Genomic DNA, 21,495 nt, shown 5'->3' on the forward strand with positions numbered 1-21,495 from the left:
ACAGGCACATTTCTTGTGATAGGAAAAAAAGTGATCAAAAATAAATAAATAAATAAAGGGATATTGTAAAAAATAAAAAATAAAAATAGAATTAAAATGTTAAATTACATATTTTTTTTAAAGCGCCCCCATACGCATACATCGGCATATGTAAATGGTGTTCACACCACCCATGTGAGATATCGCCGGGAACATCAGAGTGAGAGCAATAATTCTAGTGCTAGACTTCCTCTGTAACGCTAAACTGGTAACCTGTAAAAAATGTTAACGTTTTGTCTATGGAGATTTGTAAGTAAGTATTGTTTGGGACCATTCCACAAGCAAGCGCAATTGTAAAGCATTACATGTTGCATATCTATTTATTTGGCATAACATCATCTTTGTATTAAAATTAAGTGCCCGTTCACACTACCGCGACACGACTTGCGCGCGACTTATCGACGCGACTTCGACGCGACTTCGACGCGACTTTCGACGCGACTTCGACGCGACTTAGCGCGACTTCGACGCGACTTAGCGCGATTTACAAGTCGCCTGAAGCACAGGCGACTTTGCCTATGGCCAATCAGCGCTACTCAGCTCTTGTGACATCATTGTTGTTTCCTGTCGCTTCTTCCTGCTTCCTGTCGTGTGTCTTGTCCTGTCACCACAATGTTGTCATTGCCTTATTTGATGAGAGCTGTAGTAACTGCTGGTGTGGCAGTGTTAATGGAAGAGGAGGAAGAGAGGAAGCGAAGGATGAGGATGAGAAGACGACGCCGCTACTGGATCCATCCAATTATTGCAAGTAGAGACAGTAGAGGCCAATTTTGGGCCATCTATGAAAATTTGCGTGTTTTTGAGGACAAGTTTTACAACTATACCCGGATGTCAATTGCAAGGCAAGTACATATGCTAATAGACTATTTTGTCCCATTTATTTTTTATTTTTTGAAAGATATATTTTGTAGCATTTAACGTAGAGAATAAAATGGCGAAGATTGATATTCAGCAGAATTGTTTGTCATCTACCTATGCTAAACATCAACTGGGGTGATCGGCAAGCTTGCATGTATCACATTAAAGCGGTGCGCTGGCTGGCTGGAAGGTGAAAAAAGTCCTGCTAGCCGCATCTTTGGAGCAGTGAAGGAGCGGTGTATTCACCACTCCTAACCACTCCTACCCATCAAAATCAATGGGACAGGGCCGCACAACCGCTGGCAAAGCGCCTCTGCATCGGCACTACCCTTTTTCGGGCGCTAGTGGGTGTTAAAACCACCCCGCAAGTGCCCCCAGACCACCGCTAAAACGACGGTAAAACGCAGCTAAAAATAGCAGCCTTTTACCGCCGACGGCCGCACCAGCCCAGTGTGAAAGGGGTCCTAGAGGCATCAGATTTGCATATGTTATTACATCGGTAATAGTGTAGCTACAAATGTCAGATATTTCTCATGTAGAATATATCAAATTACATTTTTTATCCATTTTACAGTTTTGATGAATTGCTTCGTCTAGTTTACAACCATCTGGAGCGACAGAACACCTCATATAGGAGGAGCCTCTCACCTACTGAAAGATTGATTATTACGCTCAGGTAAACTATCTATTTTTTTGATGCACATTACCATTATCACATTGTTATTATATGTGCAACAATCTAGCCTGAGCTCATTTGTCTTGGCTTCTCCTACGGGTCATATGAGTGCAATTATTTTGCAATCCTGTGCCCCTTTTCAGTGCAGAGTGAACAGAAGTCCACTTTCTGCAGATATCACGAAGATTAGTTGAGACAGCGCATCATCCTTCATTCGCCAGCAGCTGGCTGGACTGATGACAGTGGCAGCCTCTCAGCAAGCTGCTATCCACCCCTCCACATTGAGCGTGGGGGAGCAGAGCAGCTGAGAGACAGCACCTCCCATCTTGGGGAGAGGACAGAACAGAGACATAGACGATGTATGTTGACTCAGTTCTGTGTGAAGAAACAGCAGTGGACAGTTGCATCATTGCTGCGATGTTGCATCCACCTAGGTACGTAATTCTTCCAAATAAAAATATTGTTGAAGAAATATTGCAAAATTTATCACACCAACATCCTTTTTTTTTGAAAAAAACTTTAATAATTAGAACAATATATAACCAAATAACAACAAAACAGAACATATGTTTAATTTTAAAATCTCACAGGTTTTGGTACACTGGCTCATATGGTGAGGAGCTGGTGGAAGGCATTGGTGTAACATTAGCTGAAGTTGCTGATGTCAGTGGGGATGGAGAGGGATAGGGTATAGGTGGATGGGCAGGATTAAGGGCATGTCCATACTCATTGGAGTAGGGACGGAAGTGAGGGGGATAGTAGGGATGGGTTCTGGGTGGTGGAGGGGTTGAGTACGTGTAGTAGGGTCCGGATGGTGGTGGTGGTCCAAACATGGAAGCGGATTGAATAGGATCATTTGTAATGCTCGCTTCTATGAGATCCATCACTGATTTTTTTACATCATTTTTCCTCTCCGGCGGTACTCTTTTTAGCATTTCGGCGACCATGATTCCAAAACTATGGTCTTCCGAATGCAGCTCGTCCAATTTCTGGTTCATCCGATCAACCAGTTCCGAAAATCGTTCTAGGTTTTGTGAGTTACTGCCCCTTGCTGGTCGACTTCGTTGTTGCCGGAGTCGGAGAGGCTGAGCCGGCTGCTGACTAGTGGAAGCCTCTCCCTGGTTGCGGTCCGCTTCTTCACTTTGCTGTTGTTCCAGCAGCAAAGGATCATCCAGGGAAATGGGCAACGAGCCTTCCACTTCTTGAGAAGCTGCCTCCTCCTGTGCTGCATCCTGCCGTTCACCAGCAACTGGCCAACTTGATTGTGTTCTGCAATAAACATATAAAAGAACAGTTACCCCCTTCTTATTTGAATTGTATAGTATCACTTTACAACTATGTAAGATTTTATCTTACTCTCTCAGCTCCAGGAAAGGCCGCAGAAACTCTAGTTCATCTGCGTGAACATAGGGGACAATACGCTTTCCTCCAGATCCACTCCTGGCCTCATTCAATTTGCGTACGTAGCGCGAAAAACAGTCACGCAAACCCTTCCAACGGATTTGTAAGATTGATACTGCAAAACATAAATAGGAACATAAAATGGTTTATGTCTTTTGTCTTTCAGATACCTGGCAACCGGTCATTCCCTAGTTAGTCTACATTATGAGTTCATGTTGGGCAGATCAACGATCAGCTACATTATCCGTGACACCTGCCAAGTCATATGGGATGTGCTTAACAGCATGGTTATGAAACGGCCTACACAAGATAATTGGCGTGATATAGCAGAAATATTTTGGCGTCGGTGCAATTTCCCAAATTGCCTTGGAGCTATAGATGGGAAGCATGTGCGTGTCGTTAAGCCTGTTGGTAGTGGAAGTATGTTCTACAATTACAAAAAATATTGTTCTTTTGTACTTCTTGCTGTTGTCGATGCAAACTACTGCTTCACCTATATCGATATAGGATCCTACGGAAGTAGCTGCGATTCGCGTATTTTTGCAAATTCCTCATTTGGTGAAAGGCTACGATCTAATCAGCTAGATATTCCTGAGAACTGTCCTCTTCCTGGCACAACTGAACCCCCAATACCCTATGTGTTTGTCGCAGATGAGGCTTTTGCATTGTCGCAACACCTAATGAGGCCTTACTCCAATAGAAATCTGACAACCCGCAAGAAAGTCTTTAATTACCGGCTGACAAGGGCAAGAAGGATGGTTGAGTGCACGTTTGGAATTCTTGCCAATAAATGGCGTTTGTTACATACGCCTATCGCATTAAACATTGAAAATGCAATTACTGCTGTCAAAGCAGCTTGCGTGCTGCACAATTTTGTACGGGTACGTGACGGGTACCGTTTTGAGGATTCCCTTATGCATGACTTGGAAAGTGCACATATGACTGCTGCAAGGGGATCCTGCGATGGTGCCACTGTTCGTGAAAAGTTTGCATCATACTTTATTTCACCGGCCGGTGACTTAGAATGGCAATTGGATGCCATTTCCTAACTACATTGCTCACTGCTTTGCATCTAGAATTTGCTAATGTGTTATTACGGTTATAATGTTTTCCTGCTATGTCATCTTTATTTCATGTAATAAAAATGATATGTTGGTTATTTTTTTTTCTATAATGTAATAATAAAAGAATCATTCATTCACGATCATTCATTATTAACATTTATTAACACTAGCAGTTAGCATCAGTGAAAGAATACACAAAAGTGACGTGGCAGGTGACGTGACAGGTAACGTGGCAGGTGACGTGGCAGGTGACGTGGCAAGTGACGTGGCAGGTGACGTGGCAAGTGACGTGGCAGGTGACGTGGCAGGTGACGTGGCAGGTGACGTGGCAGGTGACGTGGCAAGTGACGTGGCAGGTGACGTGGCAAGTGACGTGGCAAGTGACGTGGCAGGTGACGTGGCAAGTGACGTGGCAGGTGACGTGGCAGGTGACGTGGCAGGTGACGTGGCAGGTGACGTGGCAAGTGACGTGGCAGGTGACGTGGCAGGTGACGTGGCAAGTGACGTGGCAGGTGACGTGGCAAGTGACGTGGCAGGTGACGTGGCAAGTGACGTGGCAGGTGACGTGGCAGGTGACGTGGCAAGTGACGTGGCAGGTGACGTGGCAGGTGACGTGGCAAGTGACGTGGCAGGTGACGTGGCAAGTGACGTGGCAGGTGACGTGGCAAGTGACGTGGCAGGTGACGTGGCAGGTGACGTGGCAAGTAATAACACCATGAATTTAATAAAAAGGTTAAACTTACATTTGTCACTACGATCGGTCGGCAGCATTGTTTCCCAATCTTCGAAAGTCAGTCTACATATTTCTAACCAAGCACTATCCCTCTTGGATTGATCCTTGTAGTCGGGATCTTGCTTGTTATATATGCAGGGTCGCTGCCTCACATGTCTGATGAGGGATTCATTATCTACTGGCTCCCTGTGCTGCACTTCTCTGCGGCCTCGGGATGACATGTTCTTCAATCTTCTCACAATCACAATCACAATCACTTCTTTTCTTCTTCACTTCACCTACCCACACTTCACACAGGAAGTGATCAGTGTATGGGAAGGGGGAGGGATGGCATTGTGTTCTTCTTCCTGTTAAGTCGCTTGGTTACAGACAGCGATCCGACTTGTAGGCGACTTGTATTGAAATGTATGGGTACAAGTCGCCTATAAGTCGCCTTGAAGTAGTACAGGAACCTTTTTTGAAGTCGCTCCGACTTGAGTAGCGGTCATTAAGACGGCTCTCATTCATTTTAATGGAATTACTATTGTCAAGCGACTTGGGGCGACTTGCGGTCTGACAAGTCGCGTCCCAAGTCGCGGTAGTGTGAACCGGCACTAAGTGTATTTTAAAAAAAAAAACTGTGTTTGAAAAATCGCTGCGCAAATACTGTGTGACATATCAAATTGAAATGATCGTATTTTATTCTCTAGGGTCTCTGCTAAAAAATTACATATGATGTTTGCGGGTTTTGAGCAACTTTCTAGCAAAAAAATACAGATTATTACATGTAGGAGAGAAATGTAAGAATTGGTCTGGGTGGGAACTGGTTAAAGGCAACATTTTAATTATTAGTTTTGGATAGAATGAAGAGGAATTAGAACACTTGTAAGTTTTTATTTCTTTTTTTTTTCATATTTTACTTTTATTAAGGGTGGTAAAAAATAAATTGTCACTTAATATTCCATCAATTACAAAATGTAAGTTTTTATTTCTGTCTGTGCCCCTGTTAGGCCCCTTTCACATGGGACGGATCAGTAATGATCCACCCCGTGATGATCTGCTTACTCAGCGGGGATCGCTCCGTTGTCCCCGCTGAGCCGGCGGATAACAGGGTGGTCCCGGCACACTGTCAGCTCTCAGTTCTCCTCTATGGGGGGATCGGATGAACACGGACCGTCTGTCTGTGTTCATCCGATCCGCTCTGCAGATGGATAGAAAAATAAGATTTTCCTCCGTCTGCAGAATCGGACAATAGCGGAGGTGGACGATAGCGGGTGTCTGCGGATGTTTATCCGCAGACACCCGCTCTACCATAGGAATGCATGTATGTCTGTATTTCATCCGCAAACGGATGGATGAAATACGAACATAATGTCCGCATGTGTGAAAGGGGCCTTAGGGAGATTCTCCATGTCAATTTGTCATTTTTACCATTATCTTCAAATAGGAAATTAAAGTACAGTAAAGAACAGTAGGGAGGAAATCTTCAAATTCTGAGGACCCTGGTGACAACCAGGGATTCACTCAATTTGAATGGAATATCTTTAATTTCCTGTTTTGGCTATGGGACAGGAAGTGAAGGGGAAGTTTCCCTTTGGGACACATCTGGCAAAATATGCTGATTTACTATTTTGTTTGCTATTCCAAGTCAGAAGTTGAAATGCATTCAAAAACATTCAACATCAACCTTAAAGCCAATTTAAAAAAAAAATAGAAATATAATTGACAATGTGAGTGAGTTATGACTTAGACACTTGGACTGCTTCTTTTTTTGTTGTTTACTTTAATTTAATTTGCTACATTGCAGCAAGACTGTGGACAGACTATGCTTATAGTCATACATTCTGTTTTAATAGAAAGGCAGGAGAGAAATGTGCATATAATAGTGATAGAAACTTCAATTGTTGCCTGGCACAATGTATAATGATGACAATAGGTTATAATGATGGTATAATGATGACAATAGGTAAGACTTCAACAACCTCTAGACATGGCACGCTAGACTACGTGCTAGAATCTGACCTGTTATTCTATAATTATCTCTTCAGGACTTCTAAAACAAATCCTTTGAGTTTAGTATTAGCTAGTTATCTCTGCTGCTGTACACCCAGGACAGCCCTATGAGTTGCTTGCCAGAGCTTGCTCAAGAGAAAGTAGTTAATTCAATAACTCAGGTGACAGAGGAGGGAGCTTTTTGTTTTGGCTTGATTAACTGTTACTTACTGTCATTTATATTAATATTCAGCCTCACAACAATAATGCTGTGTAAAAAACTAGATTTACTGAGAATAAACCTTTGGGTTGATGTACACAAGTTTCGGCAGTATGGCTTCTGCGACTTGCTCAATAAAAGTTTAATAAACTCAGTTGAATACAGACAAAAGAACCAGACTGAGCAAATCCAAGTCCTATCAACCTAACTGGAATACGCAATGTCAAAGTACCAGAGATTGTCTACATCCCATTCTTAAACCTCTTTAAGATTCTCATCGACTCATGATTTTAGGTTCTCCTTCATCTTTCAAAAATGATTAATTGTCATAAATAGAGAGAAGTTTCACATTCAGGGCCAACATGAATCTGACCAGAACTGAAGTCACTGGAAGTGTTAGAATATTGATGAAGGAATGCAGATGTTCACATCCATAGCAACTAATTACCAATATGTGCCATCTACCCTCTGAACTGTGGTCAGATGGCATAGAAGGGCCAATAATGGGGATTTTCTTATATGCCAGCCCCTCCCTATAAAATCAGAGTTCCCAGTTTTTGTCAGTGTGTTGAAAAAGACATGGAGTAGATAGCAACAGATCACAGAGTGTTTGCAAGGATAGATAGCAGTTGCAGGTTTCAATTGGTATGTTTACAGTCAGTCACATGCAATCTCAGTGTGTGTCAGACAGGCCATGCACGGTGCAAATTTCTTGGCGTTGCAGGAAGGAAATCTGCATGATTCCCCCATTAACACAGCCAGTGCTAACAGAAGAATCGCTCCTGCCGAACAATTGTCTGCTCCCGGAGGAGAGGCGGGGGTGGGTGGGGGTAGCCTTCTCTCCAGGGAGAAGACAGTAATTATCTCTAGCGGCTATAGCAGCCACTAGCAATCTCAAGAGGATCTGGCAGGCTGGTTGTACCCAAGTTGTTAGATAGATCAGCTTAGTACATTCGGCTTGCCCATTAATGGTTTGAAGCTTGGCTGGTTCTGGCTGAGGTTCAAACCATGTAATGCCAGCCTTAGAGACAGGGCCGTCTTTAACATTGACTGGACCCTGGGCAAACATTTTCTTGGGCCCACCCTTCCATGCAATTTCATTCTCCACCTATTCTGAGACATACAAAAAATAATAGTTTACTGAATCAGATTAGGAAGCGATTGTGTTTGGTTGCCAGGGGCTACAGTGTATCATTACCACTTACTGACTGGCTGCTATAGGTTACAGCACATATTATGGCTCACTGATTATTTGCTAGGGGTTACAGCACATGATTTCTGCTTATTTATTGGTTTCTAGAGATTACTATACATCAATACTGCTCGCTGATTGGTTGCTAGAGGTTACTGGACATCCTTACCACTTACTAATTTGTTGCTAGAGGTTACTGCATATTATTACTGCTCACTGATTGATTGCTAGAGGTTACTGCATATCCTTACTGCTCAATGATGGGCTGCAAGAGGTTAGTGTACATCATTACTGCTCATTGCTGACTGGATGGTTTCTAAAGGTTACAGCACATCATCTCCTAGGACTCCTGGGATCAGTGACAATGCTGGGGGGGGAGGGGAGCAGATCGGTGGCAATGCTGGGGGTTAATGGCATCAGTGATGGTGGTGGGTGGTGGAATTAGTTAGGAGGCAGTACACTGTCCCCAATTCTGAATCGTGTAGAGCAAAGTTGGGAATCGTTGGCAAGTATATATTGGGGGATTCTGCACTGACCACCAATGTAATGGGGAATTTGCACTGACCACTATGTAACGGGGGATTTTATGCCACCCACCAATATAAAGAGGGATTTCTACACTGACACCAATGTAAAAGGAGATTTTTACTGACCACCAATGTAAGGTGACACTTCTACACCGACCACCAATGTAAAGGAGGATTTACGCGGATAACTAATGTAAGGAAGAATTTACACTGACAGCCAATGTAATGGGGGACTTTACATCAACAACCAATAAAGGGGGATTTCTACACTGGCCACCAATGTAAGGGGAGATTTATGCCCCGTACACACGAGAGGGATTAAGTCTGACAGACCTCCAAAGGAGTTCCGCCAGAGTTCCGACGGAGTTCTGGCGGATTTTTCGACCGAACGGACTTGACCACACACCATCACACCAAACTCCGACGGAGTCGAACGTGATGACGTACGACTGGATTCGACGTAGGAAGTTCATAGACAGTAGCCAATAGCTGCCCTAGCGTCGGTATTAGTCCGTCGGAGTAGCACACACACGAGCGAATTTTTCGAAGGGGACCGGGTCCGGCGGAGTTCCGACGGGAAAATTTAAAGCATGCTTCATTTCTAAAGTCCGTCAGACTTTGGCGAATCAAAAGTCCGTTGCAGCCCACACACGATCGGATAGTCTGACGGACTCGGTCCGTCGGAGTTTGGATGTCGAAAAGTCCGCTCGTGTGTACGGGGCATTACACTCACCACAAATTGTAAGGGGGCTTCTACAGGGACCACCAATGTAAGGGAGGATTTGAAAACTGACCACAAATGCAATATTGGACTTTTTTACTGATTACTAATATAAAGAGGAGTTTCTACACTGACCACTAATGTAATGAGGATTTACACTGAGCACTAATGTAATGGGAGCTTTCACAGTAACCACCAATGTAAGGAGGTATTTACACAGACCACCAATGTCACACTGGCCACGAGAGTAAATTAATGGATTGTACACCAAGCCCCAATGTAATGAGAAGATTTACACTGACCACCAATGTAACTGAGACATTTAGCCTACAATCACATTGTGTGTGTCAGGAACGCATGCAAAATCGCTTTCCTGACACCACAGAAACATGCTGCCCTTTAGCAGATACACAGCAGTGCCATTAATTGTTAATGACACCCTCATGCATTGGCTGAGATGTGCATATTCACATGTACCAAAATTCACGGTGCTGTGGCACCATGTTATTTTGAAAAAAGGGTTCCACCTCCAAATTGCTGACCTTTGCAGAACAGGCTGATGTTAGGCTTAATAAACACAGTTGTAGGCACAACTTTCCAGCATGCCCCTTTACCTCCCCAGTGGGCAGCATTCTGAAAAAGTGGTTGTGAATATGACCTCAAGGGGGCATGATATACATAAGAATGCTGCTTCTATTTACATATCAATGCCGCTGGCCTGCGCTATTTACATATCAATACCATCACTAGTTACATATCAATGCATGTTATCTGCATATAAACACATGGTCTGCAGGTGAGTCATCTGTACATGACAATAGGACAGAGCTTTGCAGCATTAGTAACAGAACTTCACACTGAGATATCGGGACACAGCATGGGACAAAAACTTCAAGGGTCAAGGGAATTTAAACTGGGACAGTTGGAAAGTATGAGGCAGCTGCCTTGGGCCCCACAACAATGATGGGGCCCAGGGCAGCTGCCCTTTTTGCTCTCCCTTAAAGATTAAAAAATTACATAAAGTGTAGCTCTGAAGAAAAAATAAATACATAATGTGACTACATCTATACCCAAAGACCACATATATATGTGATAAATTGTGCGAATATATAGTGATTAATATACCATCAAATGTATATCATACTCAATTGATAATAACATACCAATTCAATGTATACCATACACTTATATGTGCCCAAACATAGTACATAGAAAAATAAAATGAGTGATGAAAATTAATATGAAACTATGTAAAGTCCTTTCAGAAAAAAGGGAAAAAAAGTCCCACGTGTAAAGTTGAATATTGAATATCAAACGGACCACCGAATCTCAGGATGCAACATGCAGACACCCGTGTGACAATACCACCACCTCTACAGATGTGGGCTTACCAGATGGTTCTGGCCCAAAAGAACATATATTCCAAGGGTCACACAAGCTTTATGATGACAACAGATGAATGAAATCCCAGGCATTAGATTCCCAAGCTTACAGAAGGTCTCTCTCCAGATACAAATAAATAATACCAGGCTCTCTTTAATTATATAAAAAGCTAAACTCCAACCTTTAATTCTTCAAATGCTGACTATAGCTGTATTTTTAAACCAGTGATACTATTACTGTGAGCAGTGCTAAAAATATGCACTGTCACTGAACTAAAAAGTTCTGTTTCTCTGGTTGATGATCAGCAGATGAGTGCAGACATCGAGTCCACGGTACCTGCCGATCAGCTTCCAGTATGTATAATCACAGTGGGTGCGACCTGCTGGCGGTGCGTAATTGCTCCCCCTACCTGGAAGTGCAGGATCACGTATATATACGAGAACCTGTGCACAGCTGCCACTCTGTAGCAGTAAAACTGCTACAGGGAGGTCGCTAAGTGGTTAATGGTCTTTTGTGAGTGGCTTTTTATTAAAAAAAAAGGGATTGCTAATGTTTCACTGTATCATTGGAGGCTTTTTCTTCTTTCTTCCTTATGTAATTTGGTGACTTATGAACTGAATAGAAGAGTAACCCAGTAGTGATTCATCCCAGGAATAAGTGCTCATGCACACGGAGGTTTTAAAAAACTGGCTGCAAAGCTAGCTCTGACACCTGGAAAAATCGGCGTTAAAAACGCGATTTTTACCGCGTTTTGCATTGGCGTTTTTTCCGCGTTTTTGCGTGTTTTTGCGCGTTTTTTAGCGTTAGCCTTAGCGTTAAGTAGCGTTTTTTAAAGAAACACATCTCTTGGCTATAGCACTCCCAAATGTCCCACAATGCCACAGAAAACAAAGAAAATATGTTGTGCGTTTATGCGCGTTTTTGCGCGTTTTTCCGCAATTCGCATTTTTACAGCTCTAGCTCCACGCCACGGAACGCACTGGTCCTGGGTTTTTTTTACAGCTTAAAAATGCCTATGCCATTTGCAGCTCAAAAATGCCTAGGTGGGCAAGAAGCCATAGACTAACATGGACAGCTGTTTTTAAGCTGCAAAAAAAGCTCAAAAAAGCGACTGTAAAAATGTCCGTGTGCATGAGGCCTAAGTGTTATTTTACAAATCGGTTTGATAAGTGTCTTCCTGAGGGGAGAAGGATCTCACATACATGAGTGATGACCTATGAAAATTCCTGGTGGATGTTTAAATTTCTTCTGCACAGTTTATGGACTTCATATTGCCTTTATGACTTTATGCACTTTATTGATTATTATTGCTTTGGGTCACAGCGCTGCTTTGAAGTTGGAGTGACATTTTAGATACCATTATGAAAGACATGTTATTATCATTAACGCCATCCTTCCACTCGGACATTACATCGTGTGTGCGCCAATTACATGATGAAGTATGTGACCCCAGGGAGAGAGTGGGACACATAGAAGCCAAAATGGAACAGTTTGCCTTATCATTTAACGGCCTACTTGACTCTCATAATGATAGAGAGGATAACATAGACTGGCTATAGGCCAAAGTGGCACATTTGGAGGACAGATCACACTGCAATAATCTTAAAATCAGGTGAGTTCTGAGACAGTATAATCTTATCAACTATCCACTTTTATTAAAGATTTCTGACACCTCAATAAGGTTCTAGTACTCTTCTGCAGGCCTGAGACCATTCCAGAGCAATACTCTAGCTTGCAAGTGTTCTCTGATCTGTCACACCATACATTACAGCTCAGCAAGAATTTGCTCATGATTACTAAAGTACTAAAGAACTTATTATCTCCCGTAATGGTACAACTACTCTGGTCTCTACCCTAGCAGGAGGACTCCAGATCCTCATAGATTGGGGCATCATTCTGGACTCCCCGCCTTCCGGCTCTGATTCTGATCCATTGCGGTCACCTTGGACTGACCAGAAAAAGATCACATCAGGGAAGCACCTAACTGACAGACATACCCAACATTTTTTTTTTTTTTTTTTTTTTTTTTTTTTTTTTTTTTTCTTTTTTTTGCCACATCAGCGAATCTTTACCTGAGACTATGAATCAACTTAACGTTCATTGTTGTCTCTTAGAATTAATCTTCACATCATTGTGGCTGTTTTCTTGTTGCTTACTTGTATAATTAAATGTAAAAACATTTATCCAACTTTTATTTCATATTTCTTAAAACAATTCTTATATCTTACTCCCAATATTTCACTGAAATTATATTAAAGTTATACTACCCCCCCCCCCCCCCTCCCCTTTCCCCTTGTCAGTAGTGTCCCTGCTCCTGATATTCTGGTCTTTATGGTCTTAGTTGTGCGGAGAAACTCCAATCCCACTTAAATTGTTTCCAACCTCTCCATTTTTTTAGAAATATTACCCTTTCCTCTTCTTCTCTCAAACACAGGCTTTCCATATTATATATTTCTTCTACCGCATCTACCCACTCCCATGTTGTTGGGCACTCTACCTCTCGCCATTTTTTAGGGATCAGTTTTTTCGCAGCGTTTAATAGATGCGGGATGATTGTGTCTTGGTATTGTTTAACCCCAACCTCCGTGCCGTGAAAGAGTACTACCCAGGGGTCTGATTTCAATGCTGTTTGAGTTATTTCCTTAATCATTTGAAGGATCTTTTCCCAGTATAGTTTAATTTTAGCGCACTCCCACCAAATGTGTGTCATGGTACCTGTTTTCCCACAGCCCCGCCAGCACTCGGCGGTCCCGCCTAGCTGGAATTTAGATACCTTATCCGGGGTGTTATACCATCGGGAGATAAGTTTGTAGTTCATCTCAGCTGTTTTATTGTCCCTTGCCGAGCGGTGTGTCATTTTCAAAATTTTATTTATTGTTTCTTTACCTTTTTGTGATCCCAATTCCCTTTCCCATTTATTTATATATGGCGGCGTATCTTTCCAGCTGGTCCGCATCAATAGCCCATATAGCTTTGATATTATACCCTTTGTACTATCAGCCGTACAAAGTTGTTCCACCCCTGTCAAATCCTTTTCAGACCTAATCGGCTGGGGAAGTTTTTCTATGAAACGGGTCAGCTGGAGATATCGCCACCTATCCCTTCTCATAAATCCCATGTGCACTAACTCTTCATGTGAAAGAAGTTTCCCTTTTTTAATTATATCTTTTATTTGTGACCCCTCTAATCTTATCCAGTTCCCTCCTATCACCCCTCTACCCGGTGGGAAATATTCGTTATCTTTTAAGGTTATCAGTGGCGAATTATAGTGTCCATTTAATCTTTTATATTCCTTATCCCATATCTTCAGTGCAGTCTGTGTTAACTTATTTGTGTCTATATCTAGTACCCTGTATTTTGGGGGATTCCATATTATCTTATTTAATTGTGCTTTACTGTATGTATATTCTAAATTAACCCATCTTTTTTCCTCTTTTTTTTTCCCTTTTACCCATTCTACAATTCTTGATAAGACCACCGCCTGATAATAATATTGTAAATCAGGGACCGCTAATCCTCCCCTCCCTTTTTCTTGTTTTAATACTCCATAGGAGATCCTAGGTTTTTTGTTATTCCATATAAATTTGCTCATTATTGCTTTTAATTTTTGGAAATAGCTGGATGGGATTTCAACTGGCAACATCTGGAATTTATATACAATTTTTGGAAGAATAAACATTTTATACACGTTTATTCGACCTATCCACGAGATCGATCTATTACTTGCTCTTCTGAGTTCAGTTTTTATTTCATTCAATAAAGGGATATAATTTAGACGGTATATCTTATCCAGAGTGTTTGCCAATTTTACCCCCAGGTATTTCAGCTCTTTTGTCCATTTAAATTTACTTTGTTCTTGGATTAGTTGTACTTCCGTCGCACCTACATTTATATTAAGGATTTCAGATTTTGTTTGGTTAATTTTGAAGTTTGATAATTTCCCGTACTCATCCAGGGCCTTTGTTATCTTGGGCAGAGAATCTACTGGGTTACTTATATAAAACAACACGTCGTCTGCATATGCTGCAAGTTTATGTTCCTCTTGCTCAGCCTTAATTCCGCTTATTTCCGGGTTGTTTCTGATTGTCGCGAGTAGGGGTTCCAACGAAAGCACAAAAAGAAGAGGTGATAGTGGGCATCCCTGTCTGGTCCCATTTTCCATCTCAAAGGAAGAGGAGGGCAACCCGTTGATGTTTACAGTCGCTGTCGGGTGGTCATACATCGTTTTAATCCATCTGGCCATCCTAGGGCCTATGCCCATTTTGTCCATTGTCTGGAACATGAATCCCCAATCGACTCTATCAAAGGCCTTTTGGGCATCTATTGATAATAGTAGCGCCGGGGGTTCCGTCTTCTTCCTTTGAGATAGAATCAATAAAGTTCTCACTCCATTGTCCTTTCCCTCTCTCCCGGGGATAAACCCAGTCTGATCTGGATGTACTAGTATATTCATTACTTTTTTCATTCTATTTGCTAACACCTTAGCAAATAGTTTAGTATCCTCATTAAGGAGTGATATTGGTCTGTAACTTGCGCACTTGGTCTCGTCTTTTCCTTCTTTCCGTATGATCGTTATTGAGGCAGATAGCGCCTCTTTACTCATGGCGTACTCTGTCCCAATCCCGTTCATATATTTACAGAGTTTCGGTACTAGTATATTCTTAAACCTCTTGTAGTGACTAATTGTCAGACCGTCTGGTCCCGGGCTTTTCCCAGGAGCTGATTCCGCTAATACCTCGTTTATTTCTGCTTCCGTTATGGGGTTTTCTAAGTATTCTTTATCAATTTCACTGATCCTGGGGAGTCTCGCCTTATTTAAATATTTAACAGTTTCTTTTAGTTTACCTTCTTTATCTATCAAGTTGTTTTTTACCGCATATAATTTCCCGTAGTATGTTTTGAATGATTCGGCTATTTCTTTTGAAGCGTATACCATGTCCCCGGTTTCTGTTTGAATTTTCTCTATGTAGTTCGTAGCTTTTTTCTTTTGGAGCGTCCTGGCTAGATATTTAGTAGGTTTGTTTTCTTCTTGATACCTCACTTTATTGAGTTGATTAAAAAATTTTTTAGTTTCTTGTTCCATTAACCCACGTAGTTCTTCTCTCCTGGACGTTAATTTTTGATATAGCTTTTTATCTGTAAGCCCCCTTTTATGTTGTTGTTCAATTTTGAGGATTTCCTCTCTGAGTTTATTACCCCTCTCTATACGTTCTTTTTTTTTCTGCGAGCCTCGTGCAATCAAGATCCCCCGAATATACGCCTTATGGGCATCCCACAGGACCTGCCCAGAGATTCCTTCGGTCTCATTCATCAGAAAGTACTTCTCTAATTCCTTACTCACTACTTCCCCCCCCTCCTTATCAAGAATCAACGTGTCATTTAGTCGCCACCTAGAGAAACATTTACTTTGTCCGGGAATCTGCATTTTCATTTTTAAAGGCGCGTGATCTGACTGTGTTGTTATTTCTATACTTGTTTCTAGTACCATCTCTAGGGCTCTGTGTTCCACAAGAATATAATCAATCCTTGAGTACGACCCGTGTACTGGGGAGAAAAATGTGTAGTCCCTTATTTTGGGGTGTTGTGCCCTCCATACATCAACTAGTTGGTTTTTATTCAAGTTTTGAATTAACCTTTTTAATTGAGTGCTATTCCCTCCCAGTACCCGGGACGTACTGTCAAGTATGGGGTCTAGACAGAGATTCAGATCTCCCATTATAACTACATGGCCACTTTTAAATTCTTGTATTTTGGCCAGTATTCCCCTCAAGAAATTTATAGGGTTTTTATTTGGAGAGTAAATGTTAGCCAGTGTATACCTAATATTTCCTAATTTTCCTTTCAAAAATAGATATCTTCCTTCTGGGTCTGCTACTCTTCCTTCTACAGTGAATCGAATATCCTTACCGAATCCTATTGCTACTCCTCTTGCCCTTTTTGAGATCGTATCCCCATAGTACCATTTCGGGTGGTCTTTAGAGTAAAGCCTACTCCTTGACGTATGTGTTATATGTGTCTCCTGGAGAAAGATCACATCTGCCTCTAGTTGTTTTAATTCTACCAGGATTTTATGCCTCTTTTTTGCTGTGTTGAGCCCCCTAACATTATAAGATAGGAAGTTTAATTCCAGTTTCCTTTTATCCATATTCTCTGTCCTGACCATGTTTTCGTTTTTCTTTTCCTTCCCTCCTTTTTTCCCTCAGGGTTTCACTACTGACATCTTCTTCTCCTTCCTCCCTCCCCTTCCCCCTCTCCCCCATACCCCCCTCTCCCGCCCATCTCCCCATCCCCCTCCCCCCCCCCTGTTTTGGCCATCCTGCGGCCCTCGACTTATCAATTGGCCTCAAATCTCTGGCCATTTCTAAGTCTTAGTGCTCCGAGGTGGGGTTCGCCAGTTGCCTCCTTTCCCTCCCTACTTTGGTATATCTCCTCATAGGGATGGGAATGGGACTGCCCCACCCAACCGGTCCGACCACATACATCCCCCTACCTCTCCACCCCCCCCCCCCCCCCCCCGTCTCCCCCATGATCCCAGTCTCTTCCACTTCTAATTTATCATTTAAGTTGGGTGGCATTTTAAGGTGATTCCTCTGACTCGTCTGTCCAGCCGGGTAAACTTGGAGTTGGAATCTCCAGTTTTTCACAAAATTCTCTTAACTCTTCAGGGAAACTTAATTTAGCTGTTATTCCATCTTTAAATGCCAACAGGCAAGCCGGGAAGCCCCATCTGTATCTAATGTTTCGTACTCTCATCTGTTCCAAGAGAGGTTTCAGGAGACGTCTTCTGGCTAGGGTCTCAAATGCTAGGTCCGGGAAGATTTGTATTTCTGTTTCCGCATACTTTAATGGGGGGTTTCCCCTTAATTTCCTCCAGATCTCCTCTTTATCTTCATAGTGTTCAAACCTTACGATAATATCGCGGAATCTTCCCCTTCCTGTTTCTTCCGATCCTATCCTCCCAACCCGATGCACCCTCTCTAACAAAGGGAGTACCCCCTCTGCATTGTCTAGTATGGGGCGAAATATATCTTTCAGAACCTCCCTTAAATCTTCTTTCTTGTTCTCTGGGACATTTCTTATTCTCAGATTTAGTCTTCTATTTCTATTTTCTTGGTCTTCGAGTCGGTAGAGAATTCTTCTCTGGTTCTGAGAAATTGATTTAACTTGCGTCTGTACTTTCTTTAACTTCTGTTCTTGATTCTCAGTTCTTTCTTCTACAGCTTCAACTCTCGCTAGCATATGACCAAGGTCACTTCTTAGGAGACTAATATCTGATCTTATAGAGTTCTCCAGTTTTTGGAGCATCTCCCTCATGAACCCTTTTGTTATTCCCAGGTCTTCCATCCTCTGATCCTCATTTTTACTTAGTTCTAATTCGCTTTCCGTTGTCAGTTCGTCTCTAGACTGATCCGGGGTCTCCCCTGCTGTTTTTTCCACTCCCCTTTTTCCTCCATGGTTTGTGGGTATCTTTTCCTTCCCTCCTCCTCTTGGGCTAGCTCCTTGGGTCATATATTGTTTTATGGTGCTTTCCGTGTTGGGATTTTTTGGGGTTTTAAGGCCCCCCTTAGTATTTTGCTTTGAGGCTCTGCTCATTTTGGTTTTTTTTGCTTCCCGTGGTCGTCGCCCCAGTTTGCTGGTCTTCTCACGTTCTCCTTCTATGGCTGGTGCTTTTTCTTCTGAGAATTCCCTCCAATCAGCCCCTTACAGTATCTACCAGGGTAGGATCCCTTGGTTATGGCTGAGCGGTTTTCCGCCCTAAGTTTGTCAGTCTGCTATAAGTGTTTCTCCCCCTTCTTTATGGTCGATCAAGGGCAGGTACTTTCAGTCCAAGCATTTATTCTTATTATCTCCTCTCTTTCTTCCTCCCTCCCTCCAACACAGGGAAAGGGGGTCCGGGAGAAAGAGGGAGAAGAAAGGGGTAACAAAAAAAAAAAAAAAAAGAGAAGACAGAAAGTAGAGAGAAAAAACCAGTGGCACCACAGTTAGCTTTATCTATTGAGCAATGACGTCTTCCGTCCCTATATCTTTAATAGACACCTGTAAGTCGCATGTCATAATTTCGTTATGCGTTAAATATGGGGTTTCTCCCCTTATTGTGCCTCTCCTGATATTTTACCTCTATATTAGCTGGTCATCGAATTCTATAGGGACGTGCGTACTATGTAAGGTTATGTTTACTCTTGAGAATTCTGCTGGGCTCCCAGGAAAGTATGCAGCTGCAAAATGGGATCGCTTTCCATGTGTGTACTGTCCTTCATGCAGTTTCCTACATGCTATGAATATATTACTCCACCGAGTTACATCACTGCTCATGCGTTTAGAAAATATGCGATTTTTGAGTAGCTAAGCAGGAGTGCCGTGGGGTTCTTTTCCAGGGGGTTACCTTATATTAACCATCTATCATTACATTTAAGGATCCGGATTGATTTTCTGAAAGCAGGCAGCTAAGGAGTTATTCGTTCATTCCATCTTGAGTGTCTTATATAATGCTTGTTTCATCCTCACTGGCCGCTTTCAGTCTGGTTAGTAATATTTCAGGCTATTTCTCTGGGCATTTCCCTCACTCCCACCTGGTATCTTATAATTTTTTTTTTTTTTTTTTTTTTTTTGCAGAGAATCTCAGCGACGAGTATAGTATTAATCTGAATTATATATCCCAGGGTAAAAGTATGTCATCATTCATACTATCTCTTTACTTTTACTCCAGTTTTAATGACCATGATAGTTTAAACATATTCTTATTTAAGACAGATGAGTTTTGCAGACATAAGTATCACTTATCTTATCTCTTATACTCGTTTATCTTCCTTAGTTCATCCCTTAGTGCGTCCCAGCTTACAAAGAAAAACTGCTGTTATGTTGCATCAGAGAGGTGAAGGGAAAAGTCTAATATCCTGCTGACCACTTCAGCGCATTTATAGTGTTCATACAAATTTTTCTAACACAATGCAGCCTGGTATCTTTATATCTTATATTTGTTTATGTATAGTTCCAGCAACCAGCGCAAAGCTGGTCTGAATTGTCTATCCCAGAAAGAGAAACACCTCATCATTCATGTTGTCCCATCATTGTTATTACAGTCCTTTCTATTCCCCTGGCAGTTTAGACATACGGTCATTTAAGACAGCTATGACTTGCACCGGGATATAGTACTTAGCTTATCTGTTGCTCTCCGTGATCATGCTCTCCTTTTATCTTCGAAATCCCGAGAGGTTGGGGGGGAGGGCGGCAGAGAGGAGGCGAGGTGGCAGCTGTTATTTATGGCCGGTAGGGTAGACAGGTTCCGGAGCGGCGTCTTGCGGCGGTGTCTTTCATTACTGGAGCCTCTCACCTTCCAGCATTATTCCGCTCTGCATTTCTCTTCCACACGCCGCACGCCTTCTCCTGCTCAGCCTCCTCGTAACCCCTCCCTTCCGTCGGAGCGTTCCTACGTCATGATACCCAACATTTTAGCACTCTCCAATTGATAGGCGCTATGCCATTCTAGCTCTCTTCCCCTAACTACGTTATATGCAGTTATATCTGCATATGGATTCTTTGTGAGACCCTCTTTTTTATATCTTGGTTTTATATGGTTTTTCTAGCCTGTTGACATTTTGCTTTCTTTTGTTCTCCTTTATGTGTATGATTGTGTGTATGGTTGCAGTGTATAATTACCTGTGGGATTCACCCCTCATTGTATCCAAGCTTGTCCATTTCCTTCACCATTGCAATGCCAATATCTTTGTTAGAATTGAATATGCTATATATCTCTATTGACCTGTTGACTCATAAGGGTATCTCACTCGTTTCAGATTCACATGATGAAACCATTCTTAGGAGCTTTGAGGCATTTGGGACTAAATTTGGCCTATTGACAATGGACTCTTTCAAATACATGCAGATCACCCCTGCCTTACGCAACTACCCAGTTATGACAAAGTATATATCCTCCACTGCCTAACAATATTATACAACTGGTACCAACTAAGACATATCTTTGCGTTACAATATACTACATGACAATTTAAGCTTTCAAAAAGCGTCCTCCTTCTTATACCCTGTACACACGGTTGGAATTTCCGACGGAAAATGTGAGATCTTATCGGGTTGTCGGAAAAACCAAAACCAATCATGTGTGGGCTCCATCTGACTTTTTCCATCGGAATTTCCGACAATCCGATCATTTCAATTTCGATCGAGTGTAGACAATTCCGACGGACAAAGTGCCAAGCATGCTCAGAATAAATAAAATAGCTAATGGCTACTGGCCTCTTTATAGTCCCGTCGTACGTGTTGTACGTCATCTCGTTCTGAACGATGGGATTTTCAGACAACTTTGTGCAACCGCGTGTATGCAAGACAAGTTTGGGCCAAAATCTGTCTGAAAAAAATCAGATGGATTTTGTTGTCGGAATTTCCGACCGCGTGTACAGGGCATTACAGTGGGAAGCAAATTAATCAATGGCATTGAGACCTTTACACTGTCTATAAATACTCAGGTTACATAAATCCCTGGGAACTCATGCAAAAGATCGTTTTACATTGGTACATTGGCCAAATTCTACTCTTCGGAGTCCTCTTTATGCCCGAGAGAATGTGGGTCCACAGGTACCCTGATGCTTATATTATGGCATTGTAAACATCTCAATAGCTTCTTGAGGAAACATTTTCAACTTAAAACAGACATTACTGGATTCCTAATCCCACCTTCTCCAGCACTGGCAATTA

General features: G+C 42.2%; 1 long non-coding RNA gene across 1 annotated transcript; it reads left to right on the forward strand.

The window, feature by feature from the left end:
• Positions 1–550: 550 nt before the first annotated feature.
• LOC143963304 (uncharacterized) lies at positions 551–4,175 on the forward strand. Its single transcript, XR_013270936.1, has 2 exons — positions 551–1,573; positions 3,141–4,175. It is a non-coding gene; the product is annotated as an uncharacterized LOC143963304 (long non-coding RNA).
• Positions 4,176–21,495: the final 17,320 nt, after the last annotated feature.

Source organism: Lithobates pipiens, unplaced genomic scaffold, assembly GCF_037356315.1.
Source record: "Lithobates pipiens isolate NorthernLeopardFrog02 unplaced genomic scaffold, aLitPip1_a1.2 Scaffold_8, whole genome shotgun sequence".
In the NCBI taxonomy this organism is placed as follows: domain Eukaryota; kingdom Metazoa; phylum Chordata; class Amphibia; order Anura; family Ranidae; genus Lithobates; species Lithobates pipiens.